The following is a 7,070-nucleotide window of genomic DNA, read 5'->3' as shown; positions in this document are numbered from 1 at the left end:
AAATTTAGAAAAAACTAAATGTCCTGTTAATCACAAAAGAAAATCGAGGGGACTACTTGAAAATAAAGGGTGTTTCGCACTTCCATGGTTCAGTTTTGGTAGTAACTGATACTAAGTTTAAGAGGTTTTAGATAAACTTATTTTGCTTAATGATGATGAAGCTGTAGAGATCTCTGCAAATACTCTGTAGCTAAGCCATTTAATAAAAACCTCATTACTTCATTTGGCACTGAGGAAGCTCAAAGGCAGCCTTCGGTGCTCTTTTGTTTATTCAACCAAAATACAAGGACACAGTGTGGCAGGTGTACCCGCAAGGTGCTGGCAAGAGTGAGCATGCAGGAAAAGTAGGCAAACGTGGGAGGAGAAACGATACTAACGTTGGAGGGGCCTTCCCTTTCTTCTGTAAGAAGTGCTGTGCAGTCTGCGCCCAAGATTATGTAGTGCTACGATATGTGGGTGCATTTGTCACAGCTCACAAGCATCGTTTCTGAGACTGACTGCTAATCTCGGTCCTTGAAGAACCCCTGTCAAACAGGCCCTCTTAGGCAGCACGGTGGAGTCGTGGCTCTGCTTGTGACCACTTGATGGCCGTGATGTGTAGAGAGCAGTCCTTTGCTAAGGTGTGGATCTGAACTTTGCGGGGCGGGAGGATTGTGACTTTGCGACTGAGCCTGGTTGACTGCCCAGCATCAGCATCACAATTATGTCTCTCCCCCTTGAAGTTCACATTATAGCCACTTTAAGGAAATGACAGAAAATTGTGTTTGTGAAAAACGACAATTGAGGGAGAGAAAAAAAAATACTGAAAAATAAAAGGCAGTTAGTTAAGATAATATGTTACTCATGAGTCTTGACCAAAACATTCTTCTATCTAGGAAAAAAGCATGTATAAACATTTACAGGTTCAAAAAAACTCTGGAAACTTTGGAATGCTAACGCATACATTGAATAAGAAAAAGCTTGAGAAGATTAGCTACCTTTTTCAAGGGTTTAACTGTGTTGTCAGGTATTTTATTTAATCCTCAGAACCTGCCATATGAGGTAAGTAGTACCATTTGACATATGAGTAAACTGACTCAGAGAATAAGGAACTGTTCAAAGAGACACAGCTAGTAACTGGCAGAGGGTTCTTTCGGTGAAGTTGGGTATCAGTTAAAATTGTCCTTATAAAATCAGTTTGGCATCATTATGCAATAATGTAACAAATACTTCTTGAACTCTCTCATGCACCAGATACTCTTCTAGGTTCTGGGGATACAGTGTTGAAGAAGGCCGAATTCCTGCTCTAATGAACTTGAATTTCAATGGAGAAGTTATATTCATATTCACAACAGATGTGTGGGTAAAGAAATATAATAAATTCAGACAGCACTAAGTGCTAAGAAGAAAATACAACACAGTAACAATAACCACGGAGAGGTGTCAGGCCTCTGCGGAATGACATATGAGCTCAGATGTGAATAAAATGAACAGGAGCCAACATTTGAAGGTGGGTAGGAAGAATGTTCCTGGAAGAAAAAACACTCGGTGCAAAAGCCCCAAGTGGGAAAATCTTGGCAAGTTGGGGAGCAAGGAGAGAATTCCAGTGACTCTGGAGTTGTAGGCAATGGAATCAGAGATGGCAGGAACCAGAACTTGTGGAGCCTTGTAGTCCAGTGTAAGGTACCTGGATTTTATTGTTAGTGCAATAAGGAGCTGCTGGAGAGTTTTAAACAAGGAAGTGGCTTGATCTATGTTTCAGAAAGAACTCTGCTGGTTATATGGGGAGAAAGGACAGTAGGGAGGCTAAGTAGGAGAGGACGGTAGATTGGGCCAGGATGGTAGCAACAGACATAGGAAGGAATTGTAACGCTGAGGATCTATTTTAGAGATACAGCCAACAGGACTTGCTGATGGGCTGCAAAGGGGATGAGGGAAAGAGAGATATCAAGGTGACTTCTAATTTCTGACCCAAACTAGGTAGATGGTTGTGTTCAAAAGGCAGTTAGTATTTCAGTCTGCAGCTCAGAGGCAAGGACGGGAAAAAAGATAAAAATGGCTGAATCATCGGCACATATATGGTACTTAAGCCTTTGGACTGAATGAGCTTACCTAGAGAGAGGGAAGAGAGAGAATATTCTTGAGGCCTGAGACGCTACCCACGTTTAGAAGACACACCAGCAAAGAAAAAAAAGGGACTGGCCAGTTGGGAGGAGGGAAGTCTAAGAGTAAGATGCCATATATTAAAGCTCAGAATCAAGTGTATTTGGGAAGGTAAGAAGTGGTCGACTGTGTCCAACATGGCTAAAAAGATGAGCAAGGTAGAGAGAAGACCATTGATTTTGGTAACAAAGATCCTTGGTGACCTTCAGGAGAATCATTTCAGCAGACTGGCAAAGCTGCAGGCCTATCTGGATTGATTTCAGGGAAGAATAAGAGGTAAGGAAGGGAAGATGGTGAGTATACACAACTCTACAGAGAGTTTTGCTTTGAAGGGAAACAGAAAACACCACAATAGCTGGATTACAAAACTTCTATTTGGATTCTTTTCTTGCCTGTTGATAGTATAGGCTGCACCTGAGCACCATCTTACCTTTCCCTTCTGACTTTTTGTTTGTTTTTTAATCCTTTAGACACTTCTTCTATTAGGAGCCTAACACACTGTACCTTGTTTTCCAAATTCCCTTTAGACAACTAATTCATAATTTACTATATGTTCTAGAAATGTGAAATAATATAACTATAAATATAGACTACAGTATGTTTTAGAAACGTAAAATAATACAGCTATAAATTTATAATATGTCTTAGAAACGTAAAATATAGACTATCAAAAGAGCTTGGAAATACCAAACCTAGTTTTAGAAAGCAGAGGTATACAACTAAAATGGAAATTAAAGGTGTTTCAAGGAAAACCCTAGCGTATCTGTGGTGGTACTGAAGAAACCTTCCTTCTGGGATTACTATCATCCTATTTTCTTGATATAACATAACGTTTACAATAAAGTTGGTAAATTATTACTGTGTCACCATCCTATAGTAACACAGTAAAAGCTCCAGATACGATAATATAAATATAAAATGCAAATTAAGAAAAAATCAAAATGGCTATGTAGGCTTTTATTAGGGCAAGCATTTCCATAAACATAAAGATCTCCTTAAAACAAATAGATGTCCCAAGGATCTTCGTTAAATAGTGATCCAAAATGAACAAAAATTAGTAAAACTGTAAACACATTTCAGCATATAAAACAAGTCTTCTGAAGTTTTTTAAAAATTATTTTCCAAGTGAAAGTTACAAGTAATTAATGTGAAAACCATAATTAAAACAGGTGACACAGGTTATACTGTACTTTCCCAAGGTAAAGAAATATATTTGATATAATATTCTCCTGAATTCCATTTGATATCACAAAATAAACTTTACTGGGCAAAAATGTTTTAAAAATCTCAGATAACACAGACATGATTAAAAGATATACACTGTGTATAAATAATTTAAAGATATTGTCAGTCACAGAAATGTAAAATCATTATATGAATATAAGAAATGCTATAGAGCAAAATATTGTTAAAATAGAGAAGAAGAGATATTCTGAAACAAATGAAAAGTCAAGATTAAGAAGTAGTGGCGACTACATATTTCTAAAGTATAATAGATACTGAAATGCCAAGGGGAAAATGAACAGAACTCTCCTGAGGCGGTAGTGACAATGGACAGAGCTGGCTTTTAAAATGCTAACCATTAGCAGACACATCTTATGGCAGTTCATGAAATGCTTCATATTTCAGTGGAAAACTATTTCAACGGTAAAAATGATATAGGAATCAGAAGCATATTCTTCTGAGACACTAGGTAATTTACACTTTCTCGAACTGAAAAAAATTCATAAGAAGGTATATAAAGTTATTGACTAAATCAGATTTGTTCTAAGAATAACTTGTGCTTAGTGAAATAGCTTACCAGCTGCCACAACTCTGGGATGCTCATGAGACTGATGTCTCCCAGCTGCTCGGCCATGTGCACTCTCGTTCCACCAAAGAACATGAACTGCAGAAATAAACCAGAAATAGATTCTAAAAACTGTGGCATTACTACAAATAAGAAAGACAGAAACATTAATCAGAAACTGAAAGTCCTATTCTTTAACTCAAAATAGTGAGTATCAACAAGGTAACACTAAGTATGTTAGTGATAAGATTTCAGAGGGGTCAGAGATTTGGGAGAGAAAGTTATAAGATAATTAGCCAAACTGGTTTTATAGATGAAGAAACAGAAGGCTTTTATTTTAAAAAGCAAAACTATAAAAAAATTGTGTTTACTACTGAAAATTTGGCTGATACAAAGAATATAAAAAGTGCCATAATCTTAACCACCTAGAGAAAACCTCTTTTAATATTAATATTTAGTATATTTCCTTCAAAAAATATGAGTAAAATAAAATTAGGGTCTTGCTGTATATTATGCTTAGAAATAGATTTTTAAAAATCAACACTGAGTATTTTCTTTGGCAGTGATATTAATTTTTAATGGCTCTGTGAATTCCTCCTTATAGATATAGCAACTTTTTGTCCCAACACCTTATTGTTATATTCAAAATACATATTGTTGTTATATTCAAAATAGTGTGGTATTCTACAAAATACTCAAATAAGTGTACTTGTACTTATTTAAATTTTTAAAAAATAATTATAAGTAACATGTGTTAGCTGTATAGATTTTGGAAAATGCAGATAAACAAAAACAAAACAATAATCATTTCTAATCCTACCAACCTGAAATAACTACTTTTCAATTTTGGTGTATCTTTTCCATATTTACGTATATATGTATTTATTTTTATATGTTTAAATATTTATATACACACAGAATATATGTTTATGCTTATATAAGATACATGATGTATGTGATTTATGTGTGTCTATTTGTGTATTACAAGTATATTATATACATAGGGTCATATCACATTGTCTCTAAAGTTTCCTTATCATAAACAATGCTGACAAAAACTTCCTTAGAGCAGCACCTATCATGTATATTTATAAAAATAACAATGTCAAAGACAAAGCACTACTTACATTTATTGGGTGCTTCCTATGTGCTAGGCCTGGCTCTAAGCATTTTGCACGTATTAACTCATTTAGTCTTCATAAGAATCCTAGGTGGTAGGTTATGATTATCATTATTTTATCAATGAGCAATGTAAGGCACAGAAAGGTTAAGTAACTCACTCCAAGTCACAAAGTTAGTAAGCGGTGGAGCTGGGATTCAAACCCAGGCAGTCTGGATCTCATTATTTCCTCAGTATAATCTCTTAAAATGAAAATTGAGAGAACCAAAGGGAATATCTTATATATACTTACATATGTACAGTGTACATATTATAAATTGTCATCCAGAAACGATGCACTGATTTATACTCCACATATTACTCTTCCCTTTTCTCTTAAGATTAAAAAATGTGCCTACTCATTTTCAGTTTTTTCTTATAAAAGTTATATGTCAATTATAAAAATTAAAATACTACTTAATATTAATTTCATCATTCAAATGACCACTGTTTTACGTCCTTTCAAATTTCCTTCCTGTGTAACTGAACACATCTATACAACTATGCATATTTCCTAGAATACTGGGAAAAATAATTTAAAAATTAAGGCTTTTAATTTATATCGCCAAATTTTGTGGAGGGGAAAGGTTAAGCCAGTGTACCCTACACAGTAGGGGTACTTATTTTTTCCCAGCCTATTTAGTACTATATTTATAAAAGTATGTCTTTATTAGATGAAAATGGCTCTCATTATTGTCTTAATCTGCATCTTCTTTAATATATATATTCAGTAGTCATCTGTACATCTACCTTTGCATAAGTTTTTATGTTTCTCTTTGCTTTTGAATTTCATTTACGGTGTTTTGGGGCAGGCAGAAAGATTGAGCTTTTTTATAATAAAATCATCAACTCATTGTTTTTCCTTCATTGTTTCTTCATTTGTTATTTTGGCTTAAGACATATACTTGTCATTCATATTATTAGATAAATTCATCTATATTTTATTTTAGTAATTCTATAACTTTTTTCTACATTGAAATCTATAACCCATTTGAATTTTATTTTTTAGCATACGGTATGAGATGGACATCTAATAATTTTCATAATTTTTCTCCTATTCATGTATTTTCCAATTTGAAAATAAATTTTTCTGTATATTCTGATAATTTTCTTAGGATGTATTATTAGAAGTTAAATTTCTTGGTAAAGATCAGAAGCTCAGCTTTGAATATGTTAGGTGTGAGATGTCCACTGGACATTCAAGTAAGGAAGTTGAGGAGGCAGATGGATATGTGTCTTTTAACTATTTTATTACCTATTCTTAGTCACTTATCCTTCCAGGTAAACTTTACATACATTTTTTTAGTTTGCCACAAAAAATGCTCTGAAATTCTGACTGCAATCACTTTCAACTTTAAAAGTTAAATGGCCCAAATAAGTGTTTATTAAATAAGTTAAGGTATGTATAATTATCTGTTTGCTGTGTATACTTGACTAGAGTGTTAGGAAGTAATTGTTAATCATGCACATGCATTATTTCTAATATACAGATACACACATATATGTACATGTATACATGTACATAAATATGACATTTTGGTCTTTTTCTCATGTCATTCATACACACACACACACACACACACACACACAAATGCAAGGTTGATGGAAATATCCCTGAAGAACCATTAGTTCTTTTTGTATTAGAGGTATGGTCACTATATAAATTTTTGCTGTGTTTAATCTTCTGAGTCTTAGTGAACTTAACTTTAGGTAGGAAATTACCTGCCAGAAATTATGCCCTGTGAATGCAAATGTGTGTGTATGTAAATATGTATATGCACACGTGTATACACACACACTCATATGGCATTTGTGTTTACGATTTCATGTTATTGTAGTTTTGGATATCATGTGCTAATTCCTGAAGCTGATTAATCAAAATTATCTAATACAAATGTTGGTACAAACAAAGCTATGGACAAATTTCGGGCTCATGTTGACCAGCTGGTATGTCAAATGAAACCAGTAGGCTCCTTTCTC

Source organism: Monodon monoceros, unplaced genomic scaffold (assembly GCF_005190385.1).
Source record: "Monodon monoceros isolate NGI ecotype Baffin Bay Population unplaced genomic scaffold, NGI_Narwhal_1 Super_Scaffold_5, whole genome shotgun sequence".
Taxonomy (NCBI): domain Eukaryota; kingdom Metazoa; phylum Chordata; class Mammalia; order Artiodactyla; family Monodontidae; genus Monodon; species Monodon monoceros.
The sequence above is the reverse complement of the archived record's forward strand: the minus strand, read 5'-3'. Positions refer to the sequence as shown.